The sequence below is a fragment of the Sciurus carolinensis genome, chromosome 2, assembly GCF_902686445.1.
Source record: "Sciurus carolinensis chromosome 2, mSciCar1.2, whole genome shotgun sequence".
NCBI classification, from domain to species: domain Eukaryota; kingdom Metazoa; phylum Chordata; class Mammalia; order Rodentia; family Sciuridae; genus Sciurus; species Sciurus carolinensis.
Genome location: NC_062214.1, coordinates 162,771,342 through 162,789,425, shown reverse-complemented (window position 1 = coordinate 162,789,425; position 18,084 = coordinate 162,771,342). Strand labels below are relative to the sequence as shown.

Sequence of the window (18,084 nt, the reverse complement as noted above, 5' to 3'; positions counted from 1 at the left end):
AAATTGGTAGAAGGCTAATTATCTAAGAGAAATTTTGGGAATGGCTGGAGAATGTTCCATTAACATGTAATATCCTTAAGGAGACTTTCCCAGGATCCAGTCATGGAAGAAGTAGGATGAGAATCACCCCCTGCCCCGCCCCCCAACAGAGTCTTCTGGAGAAAAACTGAATAATAGACTTGGGAGAAACTTACCTAAAAGTCAACTTTTCCATATTATCTTATTCTCTTAAATTGACTTTGTCCAGACACTGGTTGGGTTTATTGTAGCAGGATTATTGGGGGTGTCTCCCTTTTCTGTCTTCTTACTTTTACCTACTGATATTTGCCTATTTCTTTAACATTAATACCAAAAGGATGAAGACAACACAGAACTCGCAGCAAGATGGGAGTCCGATGGTTACAATTAGCTTGACTTTTCTCAGTTATAATGTTAATATTCCCTACTCCATAGGATCATCCTGAGCATTAAAACAGATAATATGTGTAAAATGTTCAGCATGGTGCCTGGTACAAAGTAAGACTAACAAATATGAATTGCAAACCATTTCATGTGAACTTGTTTTGTTGACTGGGGTTGCATAATTGACTGAAACGAAGCTTAGATTTCATGTTTCCATCCATCTCTCCTGAATTTGCTTGTCAGGGATTTTCTCATGAACCAACTCCCAATGATTGTGCTTCTGAACCTTCTAACAGAAAGACACGAATATTTCAGTTTTAATGAGTTAAATACTCCCTCCCACGTCACGGCAGCGGAGTGTGATGTGAAGCTGCAGGTGAGGAGTTCCTTTCTGTTGGTCTTATCGTATCCAATGAGATGGGGCTACAAGTAGCAGGAAACAGTGGCTTACAAACGAGAGCGTTTATAAATTCAGGCATCTGAGAACTGGTTAAGGTGGTGCATCGGTGAGACCCACGGACTTCATTCTTACCACTCCACTGTCCTTATCACACCAACTTTCATCCATAGGCTTGTCCCCTCCTGCGTGCAAATGACTGCCACACAGTTCCTGGCCTCATGCCCTCATCCTACTGAATCACGAAGGAAGACAACCTAAAGTTCTCTTCATCAGAGAGGAAACATTTTTCTAGAAGTCTCTTAGGAGACATCCCTGTCTTTACTTGAGTTCTCCATATGAAGAGCATGAGTTAAAGTTCTAGATTTTAAAGGACGAAGCAATGGAAACAATGAAGAACCCAAATAGGTAACAAAGGTTAATACTAATGGTGAATTTTACCTCATTGTGACCCTGGTACATAGGGCTTTGTGTGTCTGTGCATGCTTGCATGCGCACCGGTGGCAATGTGTGAATTCATTCATTCATTTATACATAAAGTCAATAATATTGAGCATCTACTATGCTGAGTGCTGGGAATTCAAGGATGAATGTGACGTATCCCTTGCTGCAAGGACCCTGTGGCCTGTCAGCCCTCTCCTGTCCTTTACTGCCTCTCTGTCTAGTTCACACCCCGTCTCATTCCCTCCCCACTTTGAGGGCAATGGTGTTCTCGGCCCTCTAGGGTCCAGCTGACCTGAAGACCGTCTAGTCTGGGCTCAGTGGGACGCTCTTCTTTCTGCACCCTTGCTGACCTGGGCTACTGACAGCTGTGGAATAGTCTTGCAGACCTGGGAAGCAGCCTCTCTGCAGAAGTATAGCTTCAGGCTCACCTGGGTCCTTACGCAGTTTGTCTGTCTACGTTCGGCTCAAGCCCTCGGGGTCCTCGGTGAGTTCATTTTCTGTGAACTCCCAGTACAAGTCCATCCTCTCTCTGACTTTCTTTCCAATTCAGAGAAAAAAAATGATAGCATGAAATGCATACTTCTAAACTTCTGTTGGTCCCTCTCTGGGAAATCCACCTGCCCTTTTATTGGACTCTATTTTGGTACCACTCATGAACCTTCAATAAGGAGAAGCATGAGACAAGCCTAAGCGCCTAAGCTTTTCTTCTTCTTTTGCTACTAGAGACTGACCCCAGGGTGCTCTGCCACTAAGATACATCCTAAGTCCTTTTTATTTTGAGACCAGGTCTCACCAGATTTCTATCTTATTTATTTATTTTGATTGATACATAGTCACTATACATATTTATGGGGTCCGGTGTGGCGTTTCATTACATGTATGCAATGCACATGATCAGATGTGGCAAATGGCATACCCATCACCTCAAACATTTCTCATTTTTTTGTGTTCGTAACCTTCAAAGTCCACTTACTCGTCCTTTTGAAATATACGATTGATTGTTGTCTGCCATAGTTTTCTTACTGTGCCATAAACACTAAGATATTCCTCCTATTCAACTGCAACCCCTGCACCCAGTAACCATCCTTATCCATCTCTTCTCCCCCAATTCCCTTCCCAGACTCTGGGAAACATTGTTCTGTAGAAAATCAGATTTCTGTTCTGAAATAAGAGCAAGAGGGGCAGTGACAAGAGGTGTGTTCTTAGACCAAAATTCTGGAATCATGTGCTAAGACTTGTAATTTCTTGAATTTGAAGCATGTTAGACTTGCTATTTTTCTGCCTCTTCAAGAAATTATAGAACAATGATTGTATATCATTGTTTAGTCAGCATGTATTAAGCATGTAAATATTCTTGGTTGTACATTTGAACCTGAGGAAACTAAATCAAATGAAGTTTGGTCTCTACCTTCATGTGAATTATGTCTAATGTGGAGGGAAATACATGGACTGGAAAATGAGGTGTCGGGTGATGGAACAGTGGGACCCTACGAAGGTAAGCACTTGGGCCAGGGTTAGCTGGGTGCTAAGTTCTGGGACTCCTCATCCCACTTCTTGCCCTTTTTCTTCAATGCACATCTTCTCTGGGAGATCTTGTTCATCCCCAAGGGCTCCCCAGTGTCCAGATGCAAGGGACAAGGTCGTCTTCTCACCCCGACTTCTCTCTGGGCTGCAAAACTGAGTGGTCCCATGAAGAGGCGTGTCTGTTCCCATGCCTGGCAGGTATCTCAAAGTGAGCACAAAGTCAGCTCAGCTATCCTCAAACCAGGTTCCCCCAGGTTCCCTGCTAGCTGGCAGTGACAGATGGGCTGCCTGAGATGTCTGCTCCTTCTTCCTCCTTTATCACTAGGTCCTGCTGAGTCCACCTCCCTGTTAGATTTCAGTTGCTCCCTCCCCGCTTACCCACACTCCCCTTGTCAGAGTCCATACTCTCAGAATTTCTCCCTTCATTAGCTGGATGGTCTCATGTCGGGTCATGGAGTCTCTTTCGCCATTCGCACCCTCCATCACCTGCCACACACACTTCAGCCCTCTGGGTCAGAGGGATCTATTTACAACTCTCATGTGATCATTTTACTTCTCTGAGTAAAATCCTCTAGTGTGTTCCCAGTGGATCCTTGCCCTTGCTTGCCTCGGGTGTACCCTCCATCTCATGTCACGTTGCCCAATGCCTGAATGGCTTTCGAGTTTTTTCTCACTTCTAAGTCTGCCCGGATGCCTCTTTCATTCCTCTGTGCTCTTTCTTTCTTTCTTTCTTTCTTTCTTTCTTTCTTTCTTTCTTTCTTTCTTTCTTTCTTTCTTTCTTTCTTTCTTTCATCTTTGTGTGTGATCTTTATTTCAAATATTTCTTATAACACCATTATTATTCCTTGGAACAAGAACAAAGATTACCTAAGTAGAAACTTAGGAACGATGTACAGAACTTTACAGAACAGAGGCAACTGGGCAGAGGATGAATGTTGGCCAGTGACTGGAATTCAGCTGGGGAAGGTGAAGGTGACCTCTGAATCCAACTTCAGCTGCCATCAGGGAATACCTTGTGCCAGTCACAGATTTTGGCTGTTTTTGGAAGGTTTGGGTGCAGCACAGGAATTCCATTTGTGTACTTGGTTAAACCCCTGGCTGAGGTGCCATTAGGTCAATGTCATTCAAGTTCTGAGCCAGCCAGACTCCCGCTGCAAAGAGTCCCCAAATTCAGGATCAAGTTCCTCTGGAAATCATTCCTATTGATAGCAAAGCAGTAGACCCCCCGAAACTAGTCTCCTATGTTGTCCAGAATTTTGGGGGCTTCATTTGTCGAGCTGGTAGCGCTCACCGGAACCCCACTGGAAGCCATTAGTACTTTCGATCCCTCCTCTGTACACTTGCATGCCAAGTTCTTCACTTGCTCGGAAGACATTACTTCTCTCCCTCCCCCGACTAGGTTAGTGCCTCTCCAAACCCACAGTCGCCTGTGCGCATCTCTCGTGGTGTTTATCACTGTTGTAATTCCTGACTTATCTGTTCCTTAGACTAAGAGCTCCTCAGAGGCAGGGACTGTCCCAATGACAGTAGTGCCCAGTAGATGACCGCAGGGTGATGATGTTGAAAGAGACAACGAAACCCCCACATGCAGCGACTGTGTTCACGGATCTAGACCAGGCAAACGGCCTTCTAGCGGATCTTACAGAACTGTATGCAGAACTATTGCTAGTGAATTTTTGAGACAGGGCAGCAAGGGAACCAAGAGATCAACAAATGTTGCCCAAATTTTTAAAAGACATCAGAAGATGAGTTATTGAAATTAGAAAAATAATCCTGATGGCTGTGTGAGTACTTAGCGAGGCAATACTCACTGGCGGTCAACATGAGCTCACCAAAAATCATGCTGAACTCAAAAAATTTTAAAACATTTTTATATTTTATTTTTTAAGAGATGGGATCTCACTGTTCTCCAGGTTGGACTCCAACTTTCAATCCTCTCACTTTGGCCTCCCAAATAGCTGGGATTACAGTTTCATGCCACTGTGCCCTCCAATATTTCTGAGAACTTTATGCAGCTATTAGATGAGAAGGATTTAGTGCATCTTTATTTCAGGAAAATGTGTAAAATGTCCAATAATACCTTTTTTTTTTTTTTTTTTTGGCAAAATGGAGAGAGCCAACATATGTGGTGGATACTTGATATTCCAGGAGCTCTGTTTGTAGCCCAATCTGTTCTTTCCACACCTTCCCTTCTTCCTTTGAATCTCTTTGGGAAGGTGGAGCCATTCAAAGTATTTTTAAAAAGATTTGAATGAATGGGAGACTACTTTGGTAGGGGTTCAGAGAATATGTCATCTATTTGCTGTGTTCCCTTTTTTTTATGAGGCCATCTGTAGGGCCTTGGTGAGACCTTTGGCTAGGACAAAAGAAAAGATTATAAAAACTTCTTTTTCCCCCTCTCACTTTTATTTTAAAATATGTAAAATTTTTAGCAAAGAAATATATTCCATGGTTAAAAATTCAAGTTCTATACTAACATTCTCTTTCTCTATTGCACTCCGACTCCAAGATCAGCTATCCAGGGGCAAATATCTTCAGTTCTTTTTAGTTGTTTCTCTTGTCATTTACTTCTCCATTTCCAAAGAACATGCCTATACTCTTATTTACAGGTGTATACATTTTAGACATTAAATACTTCATAAGATGAAAGTTGAGGGAGCAGGATAAGCCAGGGCATGGTGGCTTAATAGGTCACCAGTCCATTTCCCCTTTCCCATCCTTCAAATGCAGGTAAACTTATTCTGGTTTGGATTTGTCACTCTCCAGGCCTGCTGTTACACCTGTTATTTCTGGACTGCTTTTCAACTCTTTCCAGCCTTAGATTCCGGATTCTTAGATAAAATGTTTTCTTCTTCCCTTATTTAATTCCTTGTTTACACTATTTGGGAACTTACTGAGAAAAGGTATGTGGAGAATACAATTTTTGAGATCTTTCATTTCAAATATTTCTTTTCTTTTTGGTACCAGCAATGGAATCCAGGGGTACTCAACCACTGAGCCACATCCCCAGCCCTTTTTTTTTTTGCATTTTATTTAGAGACAGGGTCTCACTGAGTTGCTTAGGGCCTCGCTAAGCTGCTGAGGCTGGCCTCAATCTTGTGATCCTCCTGCCTCAGCCTCCTGAGCTGCTGGGATTACAGGCTTGCAACACTACTCCTGGCAAATATTTCTTTATTGTACTCTCACACTTAATTGAAAGTTTGGTTGGGTATGGAATGCTAAGGTGAAAACTGTTTTCATTAGAACCTTTGAAGGTATGGACCCATATTACTATGAAGGGAACAACAGTGGGAACATACTGTGTTCACTAAATGTGTTTATTCTATCTTCTTGGGTGCGTACGTCAACCTCATTCCTCGGCCTTGTTTGCATTTAGATCAAGACCATAAGACTGAGTTATGGCCAATAGAACTGGTGGAAGCTGTGTGCCAGTTCCAGGCTTACCCAATTCTATAGGATTTCTCTTCCCCTTTCATGGTGGTAGAGGCCACATCTTGAAGCTGGTGAGGCTACATCTTGAAGATGGTGACGCCACCAGCCGGATCCTCGGTCCCTAAATGATTGCCGAGTCCTGCTCACCGCTTCTGCTGACCGTGAGCCATTTTATTGTGTTACATTATGATATTTTAGGGTTGTTTTTAGCTGGTCCTGATGGATGAATAAGTCCTCTGCCGTTCTCATTCTAGTTCCTGTGCCTGTGACTTGCTTTCCATGTGAGGAACACAGCCTGGGTATGACATTTGGACATTGTCCTGAAGGACGAGAAGGAATCTTCTGGACAGAGAGGGCAGCATAAGCCAGGGCACAATGGTGTGAGAGAGCAGAGTGTGCTCGAAGGACAAAGAAGTCCACGCAACCAGTCACTCATTCACTCACTTACTGAGTCTATTAGATATTAGATAGAATCTCTAGGGAATAGAGGGGAAATTTCCCCATATGGATTAATGGCAGACATAGAAATGTAAACATTTAAAAAAATAATATTCAAACACTAAAAGAGCAATATAACATAGCAGCTAAAAGCATAAACTCTGAACACATAATCTTTAAGTTCAAATTCTGGCTCTACCACTTTTAGCGTTATGACCTTGGCAAGTTAATTCAGTTTCTTTGTATGTAAAACGTACAGGATTAAAAGAGAGGATGCAATATAAAGAACTGCGTGTTGAACACAGAACACAGTTTTAAAATATTAGCTGCTATTGAGTTCATGTGGACACAGGCTGATACTTAGTTGGGAAAGACTTATTATAAGTCATGTCAAGGTGGTGTTAGGGCTGTACTCTGTAGACATTAGAGATTGTTTTACAGAGAAATAATAATTTTCAAAGAGGACAGCATTTTCTTAAACTCTTGTAAGCCTATCAATATGGTTAGAGTTAACAACATGCCAGAGCATATTTGCTAGGTCTTACTTTTATTGACACTGCTTTCAAAGTTCAGAGTGCAAAGTTGAATCCCCAAGGCCAATGTAAGTCAAATTTGTTCCTTTCTCAACTTGTCTTAGGCTACTTGTGGTTCAATTTCCTGCTTGGAGACATTTGAATATAGTCATGGGCTCACAGACTCTTGGGGCTTGGAGATGCTCTCCAGCTAAAAAGCCAAAAAGCCAGGGTGCTTTCCAGATAAAGAAGATGTGTCTCAAAGTGGGTGGTTGATTTTCTACCATCAACAGTGCTTCTGGCAGTAATTGTTAGTGTTGGGAATAATAAGTAGTCATGTTCCTCTGCTTGCTTCGAGCTTGGAAATGAGAAAGTGAGATGAGAGAATCTGACAGGAGGAGATAAAATATTGACTTTCTTGTTGAGTGAAGTCAAATTAGAGAGTATAGCTTGATATGTAATCAGATTGGCCTTTGCCCTGAGTTGAGCCTGGATACTTGATAGACACTGGTGGTTGTCCACCCTACAGCAATTCCCTGCCTTTCTCCCTGGTCCCCAACTCTCCAGGCTGAAATGCGGGTGGTCTTTCTCATTCTCAGCCTCCCTCACGGCGGGTCGCCATCATGTGACCTGATGCTGGCCAAGGTGATCAATGGGGAAATCTGCATTCAAAAATAAAAGTTATTAAAGAAAAAACCTGCAGGAAACTTCTGTTAAAACTTTTGTCTCTTAAAAGAGAGATGCTTGTGACAAGATGCCGCCTTCCCTTTATTCTCTTTCTTTTCTGTGTTTGGGCATTGTGGCTTCAGGACACTAAGTCTGAGCTGGGAGGCTTGTCGACACTTGAGGGTGGCAGAGCAGAAAACAGGGAAGCACCTGGGTCTTTGACGATGTTGCTGAGCAGCACCACCACACTGGATCTTCCCAACTCTGGGATTCTTGTTATTTAAACTTAAAAACTGCATTCCACCTTCAGTACTTGAACCCATCCCAGCTGAGACTGAACGGACTCCAGGATGCTGAACCACCTGGACCATTTTCATTCTCCAACCTCATCATCAGATTAAAAACTCAGGTGGGAGTGTTGAGCAGAGAGACAGAGGCCAAATATTCTCTATTTTTTCATTTGCCTATTATGGAAAAATGAGAATGAAGATAAGTCTCCTGTTTCCCTCACCAAGCCTGATGAGGAAGAAAAACATTGGAAGGAAAAAATTAGTGTCTAAAAGAGCATTGTAATTTTTAAAAATTGGGACTTAGCTCTCTATTTTTATATGATAAATGGAGTTGAATCAAGCTCGTGTGTGTGTGTGTGTGTGTGTGTGTGTGTGTGTGTGTGTGTTCCGACAGTCTTCCTAAAGCTTCACACTTTCGGCTTAGTCTCCAGCAGGCCTCATGGATCTTCAAGGCAATTCAGAAAACAGAGCATTAACAAGAGTGTTAGGCATGCCTGAAGTAGGCATTTTGTTTCCAGAGCCCTGGACAAGAACAATGCAAAAAGGATGAATCTAGCGATGACATCTTTGAGGCACAGTAATTTCATTATGAAGTTTCCTTCTTTACTTTTGCCCCTGAGGGTAGAGGATTATTACAATTATGTCATTGCCCATCAGGCTGTCAGAAAAGCCCAAACTCTTTTTTTTTTTTTTTTTTTTTTCCTTTATCCCAACAGAGCTGCAGAATAGCAACGTGATGGAAGCAAATAGCTGGCTGTCAATCAAATCTAATTTCCATACTCTCTGCATTTCCTTGATGAGATAGTTCAAGTTGCAAAGAGGGAAAAATGCTTGGTTTTTATCTCCCTAAGTAATAGACATTAGTAATAAAACCCAGCCAAACCGACCAAGGTGCCAAGGAGTGCCAAGAGGCAGATGCCTGTCCAAACAGAGGAATCTGTTCAAATTGGTGTGGGTTTAAGTGACCAGGTTTAATGTCCTGTGTGGGAAAGGAGGTGAGGGAGAGTGGGTGCTGACCCAGCTGCGTGGGCCGGTGCTTCCAGGACCCCTGTTGCCTGGGCGGGTCCATGGTGTGTGAATGGGCCTGCACTGCACCCTCAAAGTTCTAGCCATTCCATGGGGACACCCATACTGGCCCACTAAGTTCTCATTTTTAGATCTGGGGAGACAAATCTTGTCAGACTAATGGTTCAATTTTCTGAAAATAGATGTCAAAACTTTCATGGAGACTGACAAAGTTTTAAGTCAGGACAAAAATATTTGGTGTTGTCCACAATCATTGAGCTGTTTGTTTATTTACTAGGTGTTGATTGTTCACTGGGCAGGCATTGGAGACGAAAGGGTGAACAGGACAGCCACATGGAGCCAATGGTCTAGTAGGTTAAGAGACAAGTGAGCTGTTGGTGATGAGGTGATGTGAAGGAGACACCACAGGGGAATCTCAGGGGTAGCACAGGTGACACAGGCACCCAGCTCAGACCTGGAGGATCAGGGGGACTTCCCAAGGGAGGTAGCAGCTCAACCAGGTCCCAGAGGAAAAGTGCAGGTGATGCAGAGGAAGGAGTTGTGGCAAGGAGAGGGCAGGTGTCAAGGTCAGAGGAGAGGGGCCAGGAGCCTGCTTTGTCAGGGAGTGTGTCTTTTATCCTGAGTGCCCAGGAACAGCGAAGAGTTTCAGCCAGAATGTACAGACCAGGGTTAGGTTTACATTTACAAAAGAACTTTCTAGCTCTAGTGGACGGAGAAGGAGTCAAAGATATCAGTAGAGCGTCTTTGATGTTTCTGAATTAGGGAGACTGAGTCTTGAGGTATTTGGGAGAAAGAACTGACAAGCTGACAAGGTGTGTGTGTGTGTGTGTGTGTGTGTGTGTGTGTGTGTGTGTGTCTGGGGGTGCAGGATATGTTGCAGGGACGTGTCTAGAATAAATATCCAGTGGCTTCATTTACAGAGATGGGAAATGCAAGATGAAGAGGTCAGGAATGGGTCTGAGGAGAAAGACAGCGGGCTTTGTTTGGAAACTAAGGACATCAGGCAGGTTGTTTCTGTGACATCTGAGTAAGGAGCAGGAGTGGATGGTGAGGAAATGGATGAATGGTATTGGATGTTGAAGTGCTTCCTACTTCCTGCTGGGGCTTGGGCTGTGTGTTCAGGGCCTTGTTGGTTTTCTATCCGGAGCCTCTTAACTCAGTGGTGGGGTTGAGGCCTTTATATTGCTCATTTCTTAAGTCTTGACCCACCTCTCTAATCTTTGGCCAGCATTACAAAGGAGGGTGACTAATTTCAACAGATAACGATGCCAGGACCCAATAGCCACAGCGGCAGGCAGAACTAAGCCTCAGATCAGTCTTAAAAATGCTGCTGTTCAATACACTCACCCCTTTCATGCTTCAGGATCTCTTTTGGTATTTTCCTTCTCCGCAGCCTTTGCCTGTCCAGCCTGGGTGGTAATTTTTTTTCCCCAATTCTATCCTTTATGATGAAATCTCTCTTGATTGTATTAGTTTCCCTTCTCTGGACCTGATTATTATTCTGGCCTCACTGCTCACTAAATGTCAAGGCCATCTCTACTTGGGAGGAATCTCTCTCTGATTCAATTTAATGCAGCCTCCTCAGCGACCTCAAGGTAAGGAGTAGTGATTCAGTCAGGCAAACAGGCACGTTTCCAAAGATGGAGACTCTCAAGTAAGTCGTTGGGCTCAGCAGATCAGAAATCATCGTTCTGGATAAATAAGCATTTTGATACATTCTGAAAAACATTCTCTGTTATGGACTCCTTGCTGCTTTAAGCTTTGAAACTTTACGTGCACTGCGGCCTGGGCTCAGCTGGCGTGGGTTCAGATACTTCTGTAAGGCTGACCTAATAATCTCCTCATGGGTTTCTCGTTGGAACAAAGTTTCTGGAGCCGCCAGACGCAGCCCAAATCAGTCAGTCCCAGCTGAGTTCAAATCCTAGTTCCATCACTGACTAGCTGGGGGGCTGTGGAGAATTTGCTTAACTTCTTTGGGCTCAGTTTCCTCATCATGAAGGGTAGATATTAATACTTAATAGGGTTATTGTTATTGGAAAAATAAATAAATATGCCACATGAAAAGGATCTGGAAGGAGTTGAAAACAGCTCTCTGCTGGGGAGCACAGCACTGTCCACCATGGCAGCCATGAGGCGTAGTCCTTGAGCACCTGAGCTGTGGCTAGTGTCAATGAGGCTGCTGCCAGTTACATGTGCTATTAATGCACATTAGACTCCAAAGGCTTACTGCATAAAACAAAGGACAGGAAGGGTATAAAATAGTTCACCAGTCGCTGTTTATATTGATTACACGTTAAAATGTGAACATTTTGGAGAACGTTGTGTTAAATAAAATCTGTTTTATTTTGATCACACTGGGATTAAGTATTAAAATTAATTTCACCTGTTCCATGTTTCCTTTTTAATGTGGCTACTGGAAAAAGTAATACTTCCTTGAGTTCTGCTTCTATCCGATGCCTCTGCTGTCGATGTAGGATTATCCTGAAGGGGGGCTAAGGTCCGCAGCTCAGGTCAAGCGCTCTCCCTAGTTGGTTCTGCTCCAGTCTCTCGCCCTGCTGAGGCCTTGGGTTCTCCCACAGTCCTGACCTGCACCCCAACGCTGCTGCCCTCCTCTTCCCTGACTCTTCCTGAGCTCATGCCACGCTGAACCATTACAAACTGAAAACTCGCCAGACCCTCTGTTGTGTCTTTAGTGATTCATTCAATAAATGGTTTTTGATAATTAACTGTCAGCCAGGCAGTGTTCTAGGCATTGGGGAAACAGCAGTGGACAAGATAGACAAAGATCCCGATCTACAGTAGCTTCCTCTACTTGGAATGAATATCTTCTCACCTTCCCTGGGAGTCACCTCTCAAGGAAGTTTTTCCTAACAACATACCTTCCCACCCGCCTTCTTAAGCTCCCATTGATCCTATTTTCATTTTTATCATAGCATTGATCACATTTTTACATTGTATTGATATTTTAAAATCAAATTATTTTGAAGTAATTGTTGATTTACCTTCAGTTGTAAGAGATAATACAGAGATTCCAGGTACCCTGTATCAGTTTTCCTTAATGGTAACATCTTGTAACACTATAGCACAATATCACAACAAGGTTCTTGACATTGATACAATTTCTGATCTTATTCAGATGTTCTGTTTTACTTGTATTTGTGTGTGTCATTTATCTTTATTTTATTTTATTTTTTTTTTTTGGTCCTGGGGATTGAACTCAAGGGCACGCGACCACTGAGCCACATCCTCAACCCAATTTTGTATTTTATTTAGAGACAGGGTCTCACTGAGTTGCTGTGTGCCTCACTATCGCTGAGGCTGGCTTTGAACTCTCGATCCTCCTGTCTCAGCCTCCCGAGCCGCTCGATTACAGACGTGCACTTTTATTTTATGTTTTTCTCATGTATCTACCACTGTAGTCCAGAGAACATTGCTGTCATCATGAAAATCCTCATGTTGCCCTTTCATAACCGTGCCCCTTCCCTCCCACTCCATCCCTCCGTAATCCTGGGCAAACACTAGTTTATTCTTCATTTCTTTGTCATTTCAAGAATTTATATGAATGGAGTCACACAGTATGTAACCTTTCAGAATTAGCTTTTTAAACTCAGCATAACTCTTGGGATAATCATCTAATTTTTTGTTCTATCTTTTTTAGGTGGTGCTGGGGATGGAACTCAGGACCTTGTGCATGCTAGGGGCTCTACACCCCCAGTCCATGGTCATCTAAATTGCTGTGTGTTCTTTCCCTTTTATTGCCTAGTAGTGTCCATGGCATAGGTAGGCCACGGTTTGTTTAACGGTTCACCTGCTGAAAGGAGTACCCAGGTTTGGGCTCTTATGAATAAAGCTGCTTTGAACAAGGAGAGGTTTTATTTTAATGTGAACATAAGTTTCCATTTCAGGATAAATGACCAAGAATGCTATTTCTTAGTCATAAGCATGCTGGTTTATTTATCATCGTTACTGGGTATTGGCTCTTTGATGTCGGATTCTTAGCTCTATTCGTACTTATATCATATCTGGTTGTTATGTATCTGGCATATGGTAACACTCAATGAAATAATAATAAGAATATATGGAAGGATGGGAAGAAGGAAGGAGGAAGAGAAAAAGAAACAAAATCTGTCATGTCTGTTAGCTCTTCCCACCCCCAAGCTAACCAACATCATTGTCTTTTAATGTTTTCTAATGAACCCAGTGACCCCAGAGCAAGATAGTGCTTGGCACACAGTGGCTGCTTAATACGTATTTACTAAATGATGTAATGAATACTCTGGAGAGTAGACCAGCTCTCCTTTCCTCTCTCCTTCCTGCCTCCACCCGCTCCACCAGTACAGGAATGGGCACAAACAGACATATGTATGCATACTCTGGGGCCTTGATCCCAGGAGTCTTTTCTGGAACAAAGTCAATAGCTAACAAATGGAGTGCTGTTGCTTCAAAGCTTGCTAACAACAACTTGGGCCTTGTCAGTGTGACTACTTGGGGAATTACAAATGAGGGGCTTGGGGACCCAGCAGCTTTGCAGATGCATTCCAATGAGAATACGGGATGCACTTGAAATGAAGAATGCTTCTTTGTGACTCATTAAACTCCTCTCTGTTCTTCTCTATTAGGCATGTGTCTGCCATGCCCTGCAAATCTATGACACTCCAAAGTGGAAGAGTCAGGCGGAAATAAAAACATTTCACTTCAGCGCCTAAACCATGTGCCCCTTAATTTGAAATAAATCTGTGACAACCGACAGATACTTCTTTCAGACAGTCGTGGAGAAAGGCTTGACTTGTCCTAGTAAATCAGACACAGGCTTCATTATTTTTAGTCTCGTTAAAAAAATGTTACCATGGCAACACCACCATCATCTAGGGCAAATGTTATCTCTTTAAGTCAATAACACGAGGAGCTCAGCCACAAATACCTAGTGCTTTCAGAGGAAGAAATGGCTTTCCAATAAGATTAATTTCTTCTGAGTCTTCACCATTCATCTTCATTTGCAAACCCAGAAGTTTTCTTCCCCTGTAAATAAGAGATATTAAAAGCAATATACAACTTTGCAAGATCCAAGGCTGACCTTTCTTGTACCTGTTTGAAGAAAATCATTAATTCTATTAGTTCCTTGAAACACGTAGCTTCATTTGTGGCTTTTTAATTCACCCACAGGAGGCATAATGGTAATTAATTGGACCCTTGGGCAAAGCATTGTGCTTTCTGAGAGGAAAGTGGGGAAAGCCACATTGGAGCAGGAGTAGCTTTCTGAACTCTTAAGGGATCATTTTAAGGGATGCAGCAAACAACTTAGTTCCTCTAGGCTTTGGTACCTGTGGAGCATGGGGGCGGGGTGCTCAGTAAGTGCTGGTTAGCTTTGTCAGTTGGACTCCGTCTTTAGTCAGAACTGAAATTCTTTAGTAGTATTTGTGAAAATCAATTCATATATTGAATTTTGCAACTATGGTAAATTTGTTCCCCTCCTCCTGTGTAAGATTTGGACCTTAAAAATTAAATCTAAACCTTCAAACTTCTTCTCCTACCAAAAATCATGTTAATTTTAGTGTCAGATCAAAGCCTCACAGGTTGAGTGGGGTAATAAGTTAGAGCACCCTTGATCCTTTTTCAAACTTTGTGTCTATTCTCAGACTTGTATTTCCCCCACTCTATCGCTATCTCATACCTTCAAAATCAGGATATGCTTAATAACTGCTGGTATGACCCAAATTTTTATTGGCGGCTTTTGATTTCTTACGATGGTGATGCAGTTCCTGGGAAGGAAAGGGAAGTAATATTCATCGCCTGTGTGGCACCCAGCAAGCACTGGGATGTGCACATGACCCCTATGAAGGAGGCGTGTGAATGTGTGGGAAGCTGAGGCTCAGGAGGGTTACAAGACTTGTCTGAGATAGCAAGTTGGTAATTGTCAGAGTCAAGATTTGGACATAAATTGGATGACTTTATTGTAGTCAAATGACCTCTCAGATTTTCCATCAGATTTGCCCTCGGCTTGTTGTGTTTATAAAATAGTTTGGAGATCCTTACATTTGGAGCGGGAAGCACCTTATGAGTCATGGGGTCCAACCCACCATGTTACAGATGAGGAAAGTGAGGCCAAGAGAAGCCACTCACCAAAGGTAAAGGAAGTTGTGCCACTGAGGATCAGCAGGGCTGAGCCAGGAATGGGAGATTTTCAGTCTCTTTCTTTTTTTTTTTTTTTTAAATTTAATTTAATTTTTTTTATTGTAAACAAATGGGATACATGTTGTTTCTCTGTTTGTACATGGAGTCAAGGCATACCATTTGTGTAATCATAAATTTACATAGGATGATGTTGGTTGATTCATTCTTCAGTCTCTTTCAATGCCTCCATCTCGGCACAGTGAGGTCCTGGGGACCAGGCTTGGGTGCTCAGCCACTCCTGGGCACTGCTCATTCCTGCTCTGTTGTCCTGTTCCCCCAGACCTCAAGATGATCGCTCACACCCCACCCCTCCATTAGTCCATCTCTTGTTGCCAATAACACAATACCACAGGGTGAGTGAATTATTAAAAAAGAGAGAGAGAGAGAGAGAGGAATACTTCGGTTCCCAGTTCTGGAGATGCAAAGTCAAGAGGCTGCATCTGGTAATGGGCTTCTTGGTGCCAGAATCCCTGGCAAGAGAAGGGGAGTGTGTATACAGGTGTGTGTCCTCTGGTCTTCTCTCTCTTTCTTATAGAGCCACTAGGATTCAATTACAGGGGCTCCACCTCGATGACCTCCCACAGGCCCTATCTCTGAACACCCGAGTCAGATTAAGTTTCCACCCTCTTACTATCTCCCGGTGGGGAATATATTTTAATGCATGAAATCTTGGGGGACACACATTCAGGTCACATCCAAGCCATAGCATTGCTTCTCCCCTTTCCTTTCCCCTACTGAACTTTTATCTTCTGATTTGTCCTCCAAGGTGACAATGAATCCCCATGAAGATGATAATGGAGCAGAGTAAGAGAAGCTTCTCCCAGGCCTGTGCTTGGAGACATGACCTACGTCTTTGCTATCTCAAGAAAGCAGGGAGCTCATGTAGCTGGAAGAGAGGTGGCAGGTGCACAGACCATGGTGGCTGAGGTATCCTGTAGGATCAGGGCCCTCAGCAGCCTTTACAGTCATGCTGTCACCTCTCACTTTGCCTGTGGAGGGGTACATGGCATGGCAGAGTGCAAGGACTGCAAAAGGTGGCATCCAGACACCACTACCCTTCTTGGTAGCCCTGATGCAGCTGAAAGGCCACTGCCGTCTGCATGTAGAGCGATTTCAGACACCTTCTTGATACAATGCTCCAGGCAGCCACTTCGATGGACTATAGTTGGTTGCAGAGAGGAGACCAATTGTCGTCCCCAATGTGGTTGAAGGTTTTTGGAAGTAGGCACGTTACAAAATGACTCAGTCTTCCACTTCTCCCAATGTAAAAAGGAGAAATGATGATTGACTTACAGAATTTTTGGAAGGTTTAGAGATGCCATATGTAAGAGCACAGCAGATTCCTGGTAACAGGTAAGTGGTCACTGCAGATGCTCATTACTGTAAGGTTAAAAGCTGACGGGGCAGAGGGCAAGGATGCCAGGGTTCTGCTTCATAAGGCAGTTGGGAATGTTGACAGAAAGCTGCTCTTGACCTCCCTTTGTTGTCTGTCTTTATTTTGTGATATGCAGACATAGGTATGCACGTTTCAGGTCCGAGAGGCGTGAGCAGCACACTTCAGAAACAGTTTTCGGCTTGCTGGCCAGTTCTTTGCCTAGCAAGTCAGGGAGATCACACCATGCAGCAGTCTGTCCCCACGGTGTCCCATTCCTGGTTCTGCTACTCACAGACTGAAGGATCACAGAAAGCCCTTAATTTTAAGCCTAGTTCCACTGTCTTCAAAATACATATGGTGGGCTGGGGAGATAGCTCAGTTGGTAGAGTGCTTGACTTGTAAGCACAAGGCCCTGGGTTCAATCCCCAGCACCCCCCCCCCAAAAAAAAAAATCAAAATACATATGGTAATCAGATTCTGGAAATAGGGGTGGTGCTTTGATGAACATCTGAGTGTTGTTATATGTTTTGAAGATTCAAATCTTTTATGAATACATTTAAAGAATAACTTTCTTTGCAGAAAACAGAGATGCTTTAACTTTTTCATTTAGTTTCATTAGTTATTTAATATGCGTCTTAAATGTCTATGGCTATGTCATGATTTACTATGATATGAAAACTCCTAAGGGCAGAGATGATGTCTGCTTCGTTTGCTTTTTAGAGCAACCAGAAAAATGCCACAAACAAGGTTTTTAACCCATTTGCATGTTGTTGTTGCAGACTGGAATATAAACTATGTTCCATACCCATAAAAATTATTCCAGTCTTTTGTTAACCTTTTAAGATCAGAAATCTAATGGAACATTTCCACTAGAGCAATCTATGAAGTACAAATGCATAAATATTGCTTTATTTTAATTTAAAAATATTAATAATATTAATTGATTTTGTATAATAAAAATCTGGCCAATGTAGAAAATGTGAAAAATCTTAAAAAGCATAGAGAAAAAATGAAGTCATATTTTTCCTATATGATTCATTTAAAATGTTATTAATAATATCTCCTATTTAACTAATTTTAAGACTTTCAAAAATTGTTCTTACTGTGATTTTTCTCTTCTAGTTAGGGTTCCCATATTCTTCCCAGTAAGCACTAATGTTTTGTTAGTTTTCAATGTATTGAAGCACATGGTGAGTTCAAGGAAAGAGTTTGCCATGAGCTGCTGGTGACTTCCCCTGCTTCAAAGGAAACTTTGAAAAGTTACCATGAAGGAAAAGTTAATCCATATTTTGCCACTGCATTTGTTCTCTCAAAACCAGGTGAACTACCTCTGATTATTTCCCTAGGATTATGTCACCCACCAGGGCAACTTTCTGTTTCAGTAGGTGATGTTAAGAAACAAAACAA

The 18,084-nt window shown here is 42.6% G+C and overlaps 1 pseudogene; it reads right to left on the bottom strand.

Annotated features, from left to right (window-relative positions):
* Positions 1-3,853: 3,853 nt before the first annotated feature.
* Positions 3,854-4,079, bottom strand: LOC124973776 (mitochondrial import receptor subunit TOM6 homolog; annotated as a pseudogene).
* Positions 4,080-18,084: the final 14,005 nt, after the last annotated feature.